The sequence below is a fragment of the Camelus ferus genome, chromosome 3 (genome assembly GCF_009834535.1).
Source record: "Camelus ferus isolate YT-003-E chromosome 3, BCGSAC_Cfer_1.0, whole genome shotgun sequence".
In the NCBI taxonomy this organism is placed as follows: domain Eukaryota; kingdom Metazoa; phylum Chordata; class Mammalia; order Artiodactyla; family Camelidae; genus Camelus; species Camelus ferus.
The window spans coordinates 90843726-90860749 of record NC_045698.1 but is presented as its reverse complement, the minus strand read 5'-3'; the positions used below and the strand labels follow the sequence as shown (position 1 = coordinate 90860749).

General features: G+C 39.4%; 2 protein-coding genes across 4 annotated transcripts in view; both read right to left on the bottom strand.

The window, feature by feature from the left end:
* Positions 1–9302, bottom strand: part of CDC42SE2 (CDC42 small effector 2) — a 115867-nt gene extending 106565 nt beyond the window's left edge. The window contains exon 1 of the mRNA XM_032476657.1: positions 8775–9302. The gene's annotated coding sequence lies outside the window, so the exon portion shown is untranslated. The remainder of the gene's footprint in view (positions 1–8774) is intronic.
* LYRM7 (LYR motif containing 7) overlaps positions 1–17024 on the bottom strand; it is a 56538-nt gene that overhangs the window by 8259 nt on the left and 31255 nt on the right. The window lies entirely within an intron of this gene.

The following is a 17024-nucleotide window of genomic DNA, read 5'->3' as shown; positions in this document are numbered from 1 at the left end:
AATGTACTGCTACAATTCATGTCAAAGAGTGTTCTGCCTATGCTTTCTTCTAGCAGTTTTATAGTAGAAATGATTAAGCTCTGAGATCAGAATTGGCTGTGTAATTTGTGCAGCCCTGTGTAAAATGAAAATGCAGGGCTTCTTGTTAAAAAATTATTAAGAATACCAAGATAGTGACAGCAGAACATTATTAAACCAAGTCCCGGCTGCTTCTGAACATGGGGCCTGTGTGACTGCGCAGGTCGCACACCCATGAACTGGGCCCTGGTGGAGACAGGCTCTGCTTGCTGAGCTGATTCTATTACTTTTTTTCACAAATGGAGCCTTTTGTTCCATTAGGACTTCAGTGGAAGTCAAAGAAAAAAGTCATACAACTTTAGAAAGAAATCAAACATATATAGACGTCTCTAGAAAGAATACATAAATGAATTCTTACAATTTTCAGCTATTTATTTTCAGAAGACCCTAATTATAATAAACAAGCAGAAATGCCAAAGAGGTAAAGAGACTCACTTTTGCTCATTTACTACAATTATTACCACTTAGTAGAAGGTAGTACTGAGGTGGAAGGAAAAAAAGAATTCAGAATTCAGGTCTGTCTTCTAAACATTTTCCCATAGCTACCACTCATCCTTTAGATTTCATTGTGGAAATGATAACTGAGATAAAAATAAGTATATACCAGTGAGTTAATAATAGTTGTGTGATACAAAGAAGTGCATCAAGCTAAATTAAAATTTGGATATCTAATAAGGTATCATGCTTTCATAAGGCTGGACAAATGAACAGAAATAATATTATTTATTCATTCAAACAAATGCTTATTGTCTACTATATGTCAAAGTGAGAGTAAAAAAAATTGCATACATATATGTAGGTATGTAAATGTATGTATCAGAGATTAGTGTAATAGAAAAAAATGAGTAAAAGTAATAAGAAGTAAAGAGGCGTTGAAATTTTAAAGGAGTCATGGTCAAGGGAGATTTCACTGAGAAGATGACATTTGAAGAAATGCCTGAAGTATATTATGAGAATTTTTTTTTTTTGTTGGAGGTACTGGGGATTGAACCCAGGACCTTGTGCATGCTAAGCATGTGCTCTACCACTGAGCTGTACCCTCCCCTAATATTATGAAAATTTTGAGTGTGGTTGTGGATATGAAGAGAATGAAGATAAAGGAGAAGACATAAATGATTGAAGATGGTCCAGGAGGTATAATAAGGGTGTGGATCAAGAGACCAAGGTTTAGAGGTTGGCCCTGAAAAGGAAACAGACAATTCATTTTCTGAGATCAGAAAAAGTGACTAAAAATTAATTCAGAATAAAAGGGCATTGTAAATGAATGACTTTTGTAAACAAAGTGATATTAGCAAGGCTAAATCCTATGTGGCATAAGACAAAGTCTAAAAAAAAGCAGTGATATTAGTAGAGAAAAGAAACTGTATAGGATAGAAAGGTAAGAATATATAATTTGAGAGCTGAAGTACAGGATAAAGAAAAATGAGCTAATTTAGAAGAGTAAATGCAAAGATTGTATTAAATGAATTATTAATACCACAGCTTATAAAGGAAGCATCATGCAAAATAAGAACATAAGTTTATAATCTTAAGAAAAATATAAAGTATCTGAAGGAAATTCAGGGGGTAGAAATTATCTAGCATGCACCAGAAATTTACTTATTATCAATAAACACTGGGTTGGATTCCATGTCCCCTGGCAATGAAGGCAAAAATGAATTACATTATGGCATATATTATTCATTTTCTGACATAAGAATGCATACAAAATTACTGATATGGGCACATATTTTTTCAGAACTAACTTTAGGACAAATTTACCATAAGCCCTTTGATGTTTAAGGGGAACTGGATAAAAAAATAAGTAATATTTTTACCATGATTTTATTATAACCAGGAAATTGTTACTCAAAATTTGTAAACCAGAGGGCATTACATCAATCAGATCACAGGTAAACAAGTGTCTAGGTCACATGTTTTGTCATGATCACATAATACACAGATGTTTATGCTTACAGAATCTTGCTTATGTTCTGAATAAGATCTGCCTAGAGTTTACAGCAGAAGGTAAGAGTTATGCTTGATTAACCTCAGTATATAAATGTACTTTCCTGATAGCTTGTACAAAGTCCTAAAATAAATGGTTAGTAGAAATTAGATACACAGTTTGAAAGGTAACCAGCTAAAAATAAGCACACAAGAGAATGTTAAGAGTACAGAAAGCCAATACCACTGTGTTTATAAATTAAAGAATAAAATGAAAAAGTAGTTTAGATTCTGACCTAAGACAGGACATAATAAAAATTCATAATATGAATTTTGAAATTCAGAAAAATCTATAAAACATAGAGGAATGTTTAAAATTTGTAACTGAGCCCATAAGACAGAAAAATTCTAGGTACCAGAAATGAAAGATAACTTATTTCTAAAGTGGGAAGTGTATTCACTGATACTAAGGTAGATTACTGGATAAAAATGTTGACTCTAATAGCCAGAGACAGAGGTTTAATAATCAGGAGAACGTAACAACAACAACAACAAAATCTTGGCCCTTTCAAAGCAGAAATATGGAACTGATAATTCCTATAAAAAGCAATGACCTGTGGAAGGATTTCCCCTCTGGATAGAAACACCATCAGATCAGAGAAGAGTCAAGGAAGTTTACTCTGAGCAGGGGTCTGGAATAGATATCCCACGCCCCAACTGAGAAACCAAAACAACGCTAAGCCTCTCTCTTGGATGTGGAATCTGAATTTATTCTACCCCTACAGTGAGGGAACTCCCCACTGAGACATTAATATTAACACTGGAACTAGCCCCCAGTGAAAAGCACCTAGGGTACCTGGCTGTTGCAAACCCCAAACCACTCTATAGGGGTTCTTCAGCAACAATGGTCATATGACTTCCGCATTCAGTGTTCACAATAAAAAATGACAAACACATGAGATTAGATTACAGTTCACAAAAACATAAATAACAGGAGGATAAGCAACCTCAAGAACTTCATTATAGAAACATACTTTGGCAAAATTATTATCTTTCAAATTATTTTAAAAAATCAAAATTTATTTTTAAATAATTAACAATAGGGATGTGGGTATGGCTCAGTGGTAGAGCACATGCTTGGCATGTACAAGGTCCTGGGTTCAATCCTCAGCACCTCCACTTAAAATTTAATTAATTAATTTTTTTTAATAAGAATAATAATAGTAATGAATTTTTAAAGAAAAAAAGGATTAAAGAAAACAACAGGAACCAAAATTACAGGATAATACATATGAAAGAGAATGGACAACTTTGATTTAAAAAAATATATAATTTCTAGAAAAGAAAAACAGTCATTCGAATTTAAAAAATTCAATAAACTTACTATTACTGTTATTAAATTACAGATTATACACAGCTGAAACAAAGTAGTAAAATGGATGATGGAGAAGAGAAAATTATTCAAAATATATTATGCAGTGATAAAAGGATGGAAAACAAGATTAGGATGTTAACAGACATTAAGGATCGACTGAAAGGCCCAAAATAGTCTGAAAAGTGTTTTAGAGAGAATGGAGAAAACACAGGAGAGGCTATGTATGAAAACATAATGGCTAAGGTTGTCCAGGAATGATGAAATAAATAAATTTCCAAATCAGAGGAGGCTGGAGAAGAATAAATGAAAGTAAATCCATATACAGACCCATCACAGGGATGTTACAAAATACACTCATTAAAAGGAAACTCTTTTGGCAACCTTGAGAAGAGGTGGATACTACAGAACACCTCAGATAAAAAGAAAAATCCAAAAGGCAATGGAAGAACAGTATCACTGACAAAAGATATATCAGTAGCGACTTTAGGAAACCAGAAAGCAAGGAATAATACTTTCAAAGTCTTAAAAATAAAGCAATTGCAGAATAGAATTCTGTATCAAGTGAAATCTTTATTCATAAGTGAAAGAAAAATAAAGACATTTTAGATAAGCCAGTTAAGGGAGTATGCCTCTCACAGACCCTCTCAGAAAGAACCTTCTTAACAAAAAGACAATGAACTAAGGAAGAGTGAGATGCAAGAAACAACGGTGATCAAAGAACAGGAAAATGCTGACCTAAGAAAACAACAAAAATGACAGTTTGGGTGTTTAAAATAAGGTGATTTCCCTTCCCCCTCAAAAAAATGTTATTTTTTTAAAAGCTAAACTTATTTGAAAGTCTATAGACAAAATAAGGCAAAATAGTTGACAAAATTTGAAACAGAAGAGTAAAGAGTGGGAGCTCTCTCTACCAGACATTCGAAAATTTTATGAAGATAGCAGAGTAACGTGATACTGGCATGTGAACGCACAGACAGGTCAGTGGAACAGAACAGAAAGCACAGAAATTGTTGTATCATATGTTGGGATTTAGTATACGACAAAGGTCGTACTCCAAGTCTTGTGGAAAAGATGGATTAAGCAGTTAGTGTGCTAGCAAAACTGGTAGCTACCAAGGAGAAATAAATTTAATCTCTATCTACCTAAAACATCACACCAAAATAAACTCTAGGTGGATCAAAGATTTAAATGTAAAAAGTTAAACTACAAACATACTATAAGAAAACATAAAATATTTACTAAAAATCTTGAATTGAGGAAGACTTTTCTAAGTGACAACAACAACAACAAAACCCAGATTTATTATATATATACATATACATACAGAGAAACCATATACATATATACATATATGTGTATATATGTTTATAAATCTACCATGACAAAGTAGATTTTAGAGCAGGAATGTAAAGCAAATTTCATCAGTGAGAAAATCTTTAACATAATTCATTACTGTTCTCACTAAAAGATTAAAAAAAGAAAAGCGGTTTTATCATCTCATTAGGTGTAGAAAAAGAAAACGATTAGAAGACTATAAATGGATAGAATCTTTCCTAATCTGAATAAGGATATTGTGCAGCTTTTTTGACGTTTAGCTGTCAGCTTCATTCCTGCACTGGTGTTTTCTCTATCACAGGGGGCTGGAAGCCTGACAACTGTACTTCCCATGTTCCCTTGCTGTGCTTTGTTTAGATTCTGCCAGTGGGAGACAATGGAAAGGATTAAAAAGGTGGCAAAAGAAGAGGAGCCATTTGTTTCCTTCTGTTCCTGGCTCGAGCAGCAGGAGCAGCAGGAGCAGCTGTGTCCCAGCTGCCCAGAAGCACGGTATACCTGGGCTCTGTGTAAACAGCACTTTTACCTTTTTGCTCCTTAACCTTTCCAATGATTTTGCACTTAGTTCCCTGTGTTAACCTCCCTCTAATATAACTTATGGTTTCTGTTTTCGAAACTGGGTAACAACTGATACAGGCATCCACCAGACTCTGCTAGAAACATGGTTATTAGTAATGGTTAGGGAGAGGAAGAGGGGAGGTTGGGGAGCATGAGTGTTCTCTTCATACAGGATCAGGGCCCTGCCCTTATAACCTCATTCAACCTCAATTACTTCCTTAGAGGGCCTTCTCTAAATACAGCCACTTCTAGGGGTTAGGGCACAATATGAATTTGAGGGGGACACAAACATTCATTCCAGTAACAAGAGTATATGCCCTGAAAGAGGGTGAGAGGCTAGGCTGCTGGTGTTTGCACTCTAGAAAAAATGAGGTATTCTTAATTACCTTCAGAGCCAAGTGTCCTTTACTTAAGGGAACAGAACCTCTGAATAACTCAGATAAGAGCCTTACAGAAACCAAAGACCAAAGCTAAAATTCTGATAGACTTCATGGGAACCAGAAAGCTACCAGGAGCCAAGGCTGCTCTCTGCTTATGGTCTATGGGGCAGATTCTTTACACGCTGCTGTAGGTTGGGCAGACAACAAAAGACACGTCAGACACAGCTGCTAACCAGGAAGATGGTATGTACCTCTAACAAACACTGCACTCATTCATACAGTTACTACACTACCAGTAAGATAGTGGGTGCCATTGTTAATTTTAAAAATTCATTTTCCAAACTTCTCTGTACCACCTTTAATTCCAGCATTCTAGAAATTGGTGAACTATACCATATTTGAAAGACACTGGACTTCAATAACCCAAATAAACACAATTTTTCAGTTTTATACTTGGTAAGAAAAGTTGCCAGTAGAGATAAATACAAAAAGTTCAAAATAAAATCAAATTCTATAAATTAACGTTCAATTTTAGTTTTACAAAACAAACGTATTCAATCTGACAATGAGTCATGAACTACCAAATATAGAAGTTAGATTTCATGACCATAAAGTTTCTACTTATTTATAATACCACATCTTGCAAAGGGATTTTCTTTAAAATTGTCGTTAATATTACTAATGGTAATGATGCCCCTTATAATTGGCCAGCTCCTAAACTGACCAATATTCTATTTGTAGCCAGAATAATGCTAGTACCCCAGGTGAGCTTTAAAGTGGTCTGAGTAATTGTATCAGTCAGGGTTTGATCTGACAAGTAAACCAGTAAGAGCATTTATTTGGTAAGTAGAGGTGAGTTTGTGGTGATGTTCCTTTGGCTTTTCCTACTTCAGGAGTAAAGTAACCAATGTGGGGCTACTGCTAGCTGCTGAGTATGTCTATTCCAACTGTGCCTACCAGAACTGGACAAATAACCATAGGGTGAATTCAAGAGTCTACTGAGCTTGCTGTGAAGTGGACTGGAGCCAAAATCCCATTAAACACCTGACCTTCATAAGCGTCTGCTCTGACTGCTGGACCATGTGGTGATTTGGTTCTCTAGGAGTTAGTGCCAGTTTAGAGCCAATGTGCCATAATTTCCACAGTTTGGTTATTCCACCATCTGCAATGCACATCACCCTGGTAAATAACTGCAGGTCCCTTTGGGTAAGTTTAGGAGGAAGATTTACAGTGTATATTCTGGGCTGTACATCAGGATTGTTCCTCTGGGGAACCTGATCTCTCTTTTATTCAAGGATCTCTGGATCTGTGAATTAGCTCAAGTCTGGGAATTGGTTCAGGAGCCAAGACTCTCTACTGTGTGATTCATGTCAGACTTCAGCTCATCAGACACAGAGTTTCCTGCTTATTCAAATCATACTAAATACAAATGACACTAACTCACTATACTAAAGTAAGACTTCAGCACATTGCCTGTCTAATTCAGACCTAGGAACACCACGAGCAATTGGCCAACACCAAAGATCTCTGAGTCAGCTCGTTCTGAGTACCACTGTGGCTTTGCTCTCCATTATATTAACCACGCCTACCTTGTCTACGGCAGTTAAGCAGTGCAATTTGGTCCTTTTCACCCCAGGAACCTATCATCCTCTGCTTCCAGGTTTCAGTGAACAATCAAGCAAACTATTAAAGCCACTCTTAGTTTCCTGAGCTAACATAGTGGATCCCAGAATTTCTCCTTTGTGCACACAAATCTATAAATTTGGTCTGATTCTACTTTACATTCTTTCCACCCTGATCCAAAGGGTCCCAAACATATTCCACATGTTTTTAATCAGTCAAAATTGACAAAAGCTCACTATTCTTTTGGTGCATTTGGTTCCTTCTCATGGGTCTTTTTGTAACTGACCTCCTGAGGCCTGCCAGGGTTTAAGTCTAGTTCTAGGTGGAAAAACAATAAGAGATGGTGGGGATAGGTCCAAGGAGGCTCTGCCTCCTGCAAAGCCACTCTCAGGTTCTTCAGGCAAAGGGACACTGACCTTTTACTGCAGGTAGAAGGGCTACTTCTATTGCAAGAGAAGGCTTGGCTGAATTGAAAGGTCAGGGGCCAAGCTTCATCCAAATCTACCCATAAAGTCTCTATGTCAAATTTCAAAGTCCTCTTCTTTCCAAGCAATGCCCTAACTTGAACAAAAAAGACCCCGAGGAGTGGTAAATTCCATTTGCCTTGCAATTCAATCACCCACAGGATTAGCCTTTTGTTTGTTTTTGAGAAAATTTTCAGAAACTCTGCTACTGCAAGAGATAGAGTTCCTTTTAGGGCAGTCACAAACAAGTTTGTGATTGAGTGTCCCTAGAACTTCCTGGCTCGTGGGTACAAATAAAGTCACCACAATATTGAAGACTGAATTCCGTTAGTTTGAAAGCTCTCACATACATAACTATAAAACCGTGCACCTCTTTTGAGGTTTTCTCTTGCAGGCCTACATCTGGGGTTTTTGGAGGTTGTCACATAGTGTCCTAAACCATGTGAGGCCACTCTGGGTGGCACTGCTTTCACTTTGCCCTGGCCTCCACTTGGCTCTAGGCCACCACTCCGGACTCTGAGCGGGCTGCTGCCAGAGCTGGCACCACAGCCCTGCCCTGAACTGCCGCTCTGTGCTCCACCTACGCCACTGCTGACACGGGGGCCATTACTTCACACCCTATGCCTGCCATGCCTGCCATAGCTGGGCCCTCATCCCCTCTCCCTCAGGCTACCATTAATGCTTGGCCTTGCTGCCAAAGTGCCTCTCTCGGTCTCCCCACATGCGCTGCCGCTGGCCCAACTGCTGTCCCTCTACCCAGATGCTCCTTCTGTGTGCCCGCTGCTCCGTCCTACTCCACGGCCAGGACTTCTGCTTTGGGTCCCACTGCAGTCACCCTTTCCTTTGCAGCCACTCAACATCCTTCACCATCACCACCAATCTGCCTTAGGCTGCTGGCGCTCACCTTTCTTTTCTAAAGTGGGTAGGGAGACAGTTTCCTCTTCCCTGTGTTCTGTCCTCTTGTAGAATCCCACCTCAGAGCTCCTTGGGACCTGAGGTGCAACACAGCTTAAACAGTCTTTGGTATTATCCACTTACCTTCCCGTCCTCAGACATTCGTGCGGGCGATCAGGACAACAGAACTTGTGGGAGGCCGAGTCAGAGGCACGGCACTACACCCAGAAGTCCTCTTTAAACCTCAGGCCTCATTATTGAGTTTAGTTTATTGTGCTAGGCTTCTTTCCTTGAGATTATGTCAGATTTCTTCCGGGAGCTACATAATCGACTTCTCTTTTACCCAGTTTCCCACTCAGTAAGAATTCTTGTCATGAACATAGTTCAAATGCTTGGCCTGGAAGATGACTTAACTTGTGGCTCAATCAGTGAATACAAACCGGTCCAGTGGTGTGTGTTGGCCTCACTTCACACTAGAACATCTTAGAGGATAGTCACTCCACTACAGGACTTAAAGCTCTCATTTGGCTTTATCAGGGGGCAATAATCCTTCATTTTAAACATGTATGCATGTATGTATACTTGTGTGGATATGTATCAACAACTATTTATCAAATACATATATTGTGATAGATACTTCAAGTACATCTATGAGCAAAACAAAGATCTCCGTCTTCAAAGAATTTACATTTTAGTGGGGAGACAGACGATAAATAACAAATACATAAATAAACAAATAAATAAATAAATAATGTATTAGCAGGTGATGACTGCAGGAAAAAAGTAACAGTAGAACAGGATGAGGAAAATCTTAAGTGCCACTGGGGTGTGTGTGTGCACGTGTGTGAGTGTGCATTGCACGCGTGGGCACAGTCGTAGTTAGGGCAAGTCTCACTGAGAAGATTCCCTCACTGAGGGAAGAAAAGAAGGGAGAGAGGAAGTTAACTATGCAGAGGGCTTAGCCAGGGCAAAGTTCTTACACAAAAGTGTTCCTGAGGTAATGGAGTAACAGCAAGGAGACCAGTGAGTGAAGGGGAGAGCAGAAAGACACAAGGTCAGAGAGATAATGGGATGCCAGGTTAAGCAGGACATTGAACCTGTTTTAATGGCTTTCACTTTTACTTTGACTAAAATGGGAAGTTATTGGAGGACTTTGAGCAGACAAATGATACGACCTGTCTTACATTTTTAAAGTTCTGTGGCTCCTAACTATGGGGTTTAGGTTAGAGGAAGAGGAATAGCGAAAAGGTTATTAGGTTAGTCCAAATGAGAGAGGAAGGTGGCTCAAACCAAGGTAGTAAACAAGGAGGTGGTGAGTACTCACATTCTGGTAATATTTGAAGGGAGAGTCAAATAGGATTTGCTGACAAATTGGATGTGAGAGATAAAGAGGAGTCAAAGTTAACTCTAAGATTTTCTACTGGAGCAGATGGAAGGAAGACGCCTTCAGGAACTTTCAAGAAGCCAAGATGGGGAAGGCTGCTGATAGCCCAAGTTTGAAGTGTAAGATCTAGAGTTTTATCTGAGGTCTGTAAAGTATGAGATGCCTATTAGATATTCAAACAGAGATGCTGAATAGGTAGTTGGATTTGTAACTCAGGATTCAAGAGGGAGATCTGGGCTGCAGAGGGACATTTGGAAGTTGCCAGATTAGAGGTGGCATTTACAGCTCAGAGAACAGATGAGATCATCCAGGCAGTGAGTCTGAACAGAGAAGAGAGGGCCTTAGGCTGAGCCTGAGGCACTGCAACACTAACAGGTCAGCCAGAGAATGAGAAGAAATGGCGAGGAGGAGGAAGACTAAGAGAGTGTGGTGTCCTGGAAACCAAGAGAAGAAAGCATAGCAAGGAGGAGGGATGATCAATATCATGAAATGTTGCTGGTCAGGTAAGACGGGGACAGAGACTTGACCATTGGGATGATCAATACGAGGTCACCTGATGGCCTTGACAAGAACAATTTTAGTGGAGTAGTGTAGGCAAAAGCTTCACTGAAGTAGGTTCAGTAGAGGGCAGGAAGGGAAACACTGGAGACGGAATGGCAATTAAGGAGTTTAACTGTAAAGAATTTGGGCAGTAGGTGAAGGGAAAAGTAGGTCAAAAGGAGTTTTTTGTTCATTTCATTAAAGATGGTAAAAATGATAGCATACTTGTTGGCTGATGGAAATGATTTAGTCGAGAGTGAAAAAACTGATAACACGGACTAGGGAGCAGGAACGACTGAAGCAATGTCTTTCATTGGGTGAGAGGGAAGAGGATCTAGTACATAAGCACATGAGGGACTGGGCTTTAAAAAGAACACGAATAGTTCATCTATGGTAACAAGCCATTCTGGGGGAGACTTTGTTTTACGTAGAAGATTGTACTTTTTATCTGATTTATAATGTTGGTTATAAGAAAGCCAGATCAATGGGAAGTCAGCTTTCCAAGGTGACAGCTATGCTCCTGCACACTCTCCCCCAGTATTCATCCGGTAGATAAATGCCTGATCCCAGGAGGGGAGGTCATGCCCCAGGCATATTTAGGGAAGGATGAAGGAAGAGGTCTTTAGGGTGGTCACTGACATGTAATTCTGGTTTGAAGATGCTCCTGATTAAAACATCAGGTGGGAATAGAAGAAAGAAAAAACAGTTATGCTTCACGGACTAGAAAGGAAGAAGAAAGAACCATTTTCTATTTTAGGTAAATGGATAGGGTGATGATGAGTCAATAAATTAGCTAAGAAACAGTGCTAGGAAGGAGAGAAAATAATCTGCTATTTTAAGAAAATAGATGGGGCGACAATGATTTCATTACATTAGCTAAGAAATCAGTCAGTACTCATTGTACCTTTCGGGGGGGGGGCCTGAAAACTTGATTCTTGGACAAATCTAGAAGCTTGGCAGCAAGCAGAGTGAAAGCCAAGACTGGATAAGCGGTGGGATGAAGGTGGACAATGATACTGTCATCTGTACTTGTCTTTCTGAGGGAATCGCTGGGCATGGCATTGAGAAGTTAAGGGTGCCATGGCCCAAACTCATGTCCTCCTGTGTCTATGCCAGTCACTTGTCACTGTTAAAGAAGCCTGTTGACATATAAGATCTGGACAGGAAGCAGACAGTGTGTCCTCTGAGACTAAAACACGATTACAGGGTACTCATCTGCAACAGATGCATAGCAGAAATACAAATGCAAGTGTAGTAATGTGTGAGTCTTCACTTGCATTCATTTTGTTTAAATTTCATTTAGCAATAGCTGTTTTCCTTGACTGTCATTATCAAATGATGCAAATAATATCTAATGTATTAAGAACTTACAATGTGCCAGGCACTGTTTTTAGTTAAAATGTATTAATTAACTCATTCCAAGTAGGGATTATTATTCTCCCTTTACAGATGAAGAAGTTGAGGCACAGAGAAGTTAGATAACCTGACTGTGCACAGAAAACTAGTGGGTAAGCTGGGAGTCATCCCAGGCAGTCGAGTGGCAAAAGGCAATGTCCCTATCTAATCTGGAATACTCTATCTCAGGACTCAGGGACTTTGGGATTGCTAAGAACTTCTTACTGACTTTGAGTTTGTGCAAAATGTGTTTTATCTTTGCATTATGAGATTCTATTTTAATACTGAAATTTGACAGAGTAGAAATTTCTTGTCTTCACAGAGACATTAAAGTAGAAAAACTCAGCTACTCCTTCTCATGAATCTAAACAATTTCTAGGAGCACTCATCTATGCGAGCATTATGTACTGATGAGTCAGAACTGTCTGAAAGTTTTGGGGAGTGACACATTATTTATATTGCTAGTCACCTTATCACACTAAAATATATAACTTAACACAATGTGTATTGTGAATATTCCTCAGAGTTTAGTTATTCAAATCATTTCTGACTTTAAGTATACATATGAATCAGCTTGCCATGTTCCGTTCAAGACTAGTATTTAACAATAAATAAAATATTAAATTTACATAATTCAGCTCCGGAAAACAGCTGATGGCAAGGAGGAAAAGAGAGCTACAAATAGAGGGAAAAAATGAGATAGAATAATTCATTTTCACAAGTAAGTAAAAACATTTTCCTCTTTGTAATTGTAGAGGTGAAAAGATGAAACAAAGTCAGAGGATATTCTGTTAGGCATGAAGCTCCTCACCCTGTAAAAGAAGTAGTTCAAGAAAGCTTCTTCCTCTGGAGAGAGGGCGTATTCTGGTAGTGCTTGTTGGTTTTTTCCCCACAGAGAGTGGTCTCACACAAGAGAGTAGCACGTTGTAAACTCTGAGGGCACTTCACATTTCTCACTTCCTGTATATTTTGCACAGTATCTGGAGGTGTACTTTGCATAGTAGAGGGTGTTGCTAATAAATACTGATTTGGCTGGGTGTGATGATTACTTTTATTTGTCAACCTGATTGGCTAAAGGATGCACAGGTAGCCGGTAAGACCTTATTTCTAGGTGTGTCTGTGAGGGTGTTTCCAGAAGAGGTTAGCATTTGAACCCATACACTGAGTAAAGCAGAGCTTCCTTACCAGTATGACTGGCATCACCCAACATATTTAATACCTGGACAGGACAGAAGGTGGAGGAAGGGCAAATCTGCTCTCTGAGCTGAGACATCCATCTTCTCCTGCCCTCAGACATGAGTGCTCCTGGTCCTCCGGCTTTCAGACTTGGACCAGGACTGACACCATATGGCTCTTCCACTCCCACCCCGATTCTTAGGCCTTTGGACTGGGCCTGAGTGATATCACCTGCTTTCCTGGTTCTCCACCTTGGAGATGGCAGACTGTGGGACTTCTTGGCCCCCATAAATGGCATGAGCCAATTCCTATAATAAATACAAATATTTATGTACATTGGTTCTGTTTCTCTGGAAAACTACCTAATTTACACTCGTAACAGAATGGATGAGCAGAACATTGAGTCTCAGGTGAAGTACTCCTGGAAACATCTAGAGCTGGGAGACACACAAACAAGTGTGTATAACTTGAGATTACAGTCAAATATACATAGGCAGCGATCATGTATAATTGTGCTCTAGCAATCAGGTACAGCACGTGTTTCACAAAAACACCACTTTGAGAATGGCTTGCCCTGAGCAAAATACCAGCAACAGTTCTGCCCTGATTTACTTTGTGATCTTAAATAATTTATTATCTTCTGTCATTCTGTCTCATTTTCTACATCTATAATAGGATGTTCCATCAAGGTGCTATAAAATCACATTAGCTAAATGTGCTATTGCAGATGGAAATAAGTGTTATGTGCTGCTTGCTTGGAAATATTTTCTGAGAGAAAAAAGTCAAAAGTATTTTTTAAACAGGGTCATTCCTAAAACAAATGACATAATTAAGTGCAAGTGTGAGACCAGAGCATTATGCGCTGACAGGTTACATTTATAGAAATTCAATACTTCTAAGTAATTCCTGAACCAACCATTACTCAACCATACTGATATAAAATATAGAGGATTTACAGTGATCATCAGCAGAATTAATCAAGACTTTATGCCAACATATACCTACATTACAGTTGCTGTGGCAACCCACAACTTTTCTTTTCCTGCATTGTGTGTGTATCAAAGCCACAACATGTTTCTGCAAATGACATTTATAGCAGCCCAAGTGCTGAGTGCAACAGTTAATGACCCATTTAACTGAATTGTACTTTTTCAGACTTACTTGTTCACTATTGTGGAGGGAAGTAATAAAGCTCTACAGTTTCCAGAAAAAAAATGACCAGACTTTATTCTTACTGTAAAGAGCCAGAAATTTATTCTTCAGAAAGGGGTGCTGAGGTGCACTTAGAGTGAGCAACAAGTGCGGGGTTATATGTAAGTTGCTGTCAATCAGGGAGCTTCCTGATGCCGGACTTAATTAAATGGTAACTGATGACTTTAAAATCTTGAAATATAACAAGGTTATGGGCTTATTTGCTGGTTTAATATACAATGTTACCAGTAACAATTTTTTTTAATATATATTTTGTTCAAGTCACTATGCCTAGATCACAGTGGCTAACAATGTAACATAAATTGCACTTTCTTTTTAAATAAAAACTTTTATCAGAGCTTGGCCAAGATGGCAGAGTACTGGAATACTGCTCAGCCATAAAAAAGAATAAAATAATGCCATTTGCAGCAACATGGATGGATTTAGAGATCGTCATTCTAAATGAAGTAAGCCAGAAAGGAAAAATACCATATGATATCACTCATATGTGGAATCTAAAAAAAAAAAAAAAAAAAAAAAAAGAGGACACTAATGATCTCACCTAAAAAACAATCTTATTGTTACTGGGGAAAGGGGTCGGGAAGGGATAAATTTGGGAGTTTGAGATTTGTAAATGTTAGCCATTATATATAAAATAGATTTCTAAAAAAATTTCTTCTGTATAGCATAGGCAACTATATTCAATATCTTATAATAACCTTTAATGAAAAAGAATATGAAAACAAATATATGTATGCATGTGCATGACTAGGACATTGTTCTGTACACCAGAAACAGACACACTGTAACTATACTTCAAAAACAAAACAAAACAAAACAAAACAAAACAGATAGCAGAGTAGGAAGACTCTGAGCTTAACTCCTCGCAAAGGCACACCAAAATTACAGCCATTTACAGAACAACTATTGATAAGACTGGAATCTAGCAGAAATAATGTACAACTAAATTTATAAAGAAGGAACCACAGTGAGGTGGGTAGGAGGGGAAGATGCGGTATAGTAAAGACTCATTCCCTGAGTGGGTGACCCACAAGTGGGAGGATAATTACAATTGCAGAGGTTCTCCCCAAGGAGTGAGAGATCCAAACACCACGTCGGGCTCCCCAGCCTAGGGGTCCTGCACAGATGAGATGAGTCCCCAGAACGTTTGGCTTTGAAGGCCAGTGGAGCTTACATTCAGGAGACCCAGAGGGCTGTAGGAAATAGAGGCTCTCCTCTTAAAGGGTGTACACAAAATCTCATACACTCCAGGACCCAGGGCACAGGCAGTAATCGAAAAGGAGTCTGGGTCAGAGCTATGTGATGTACTTGGAGAGTCACCAGGAGAGGCAAGCACCATTTTGAATCCTCCCTCTAGCTTACTAGCATCAGGACCTGGCCCTGCTCACCAGCCTGTGGGCACCAAAATGGGAATGCCTCAGGCCAAGCAACTAGCAGGGCAGGGATACAGTCCCACCTACCAGTAGGCAGGCTGCCTTAAGACTCCAAGTCTACAACAATCCTGGGGCATGGCTCTGTCCATTAGAGGGCCCAGGACCTGGGCCATGCATCACTGGACAGGCACTAGCCCTGAGAACCATAGGGCCCTGCATCCACAGACCCTGGGACCCAGCTCTGCCTACCACTGAGTTGGCACTAGCCCTGGACCCCATAGGCCTTGCCCCACCCACCAGTGGGTCAACACCAGCTCTGGGACCCCCAGGCCCTGCATCCAGAGCCCCTGGAACCCAGCTCTGCCCAGTGTTGGCAGGCACCAGCCCCAGGATCTACTGGGCCCAGACCCCATCAACCCAGCAGGGAGACACCAGCCCCAGGAACCCCATAGTCCCATAGTCTTTAGTGGCAGGACACAGCCCATCCTTCAACAGGCCAATAGCAGCTGTGAGACACCATGGGCCCCTCAGCCAGATGCCCCTGGATCCAGTCCCATGCACCAATGGGCTGACACAGCTTTAGGACACTCCAGACCCTGCTGCAAGCTATGTCAGGAACTGGCTTCATTATGTTTTGTGCAGTCCTAAGAGGGAAGTTTATAATGATACAAGCCTACTTCAGGAAACAAGAAAAATTTCAAATAAACAACCTAACCTTCCGTCCAAAGGAACTAGAAGAACACTGACAAAACCCAAAGTTAGTAGAAGAAAAGAAATCATAAAGATTAGAGCAGAAACAAATGAAATAGAGACTAAAAAAATCCATAGAAAAGATCAATGAAACTAATAGCTGGTTCTTTGAAAGTATAAACAAAACTGATAAACATTTAGCCAGACTCATTAAGAAAGAGAGAGGGCGCAAATCAATAGAATCAGAAATGAAAAAAGAAAAGTTGCAACAGACACCACAGAAATACAAAGGAGCATGAGAAATTAGTATGAACAACTATACACTAATAAAATGAACAACCTGGGAGAAATGGACAAATTCCTAGAAATGTACAACCTTGCAAGGTTGGGACAGAAAGAAACAGAAAATATGAACAGACCAATAACCAGTACTGAAGTGGAATCAGTAAATGAAAAACCCCCAACAAACAAAAGTCAATGACCAGATGGCCTCACAGGTGAATTCTACCAAACTTTTAGATAAGATTTAACACCTATTCTTCTCAAACTATTTCAAAAAATTGCAGAGGATGAAACAATTATTAACTCATTCTAAGTGGCCAGCATCACCCTGACACCAAAACC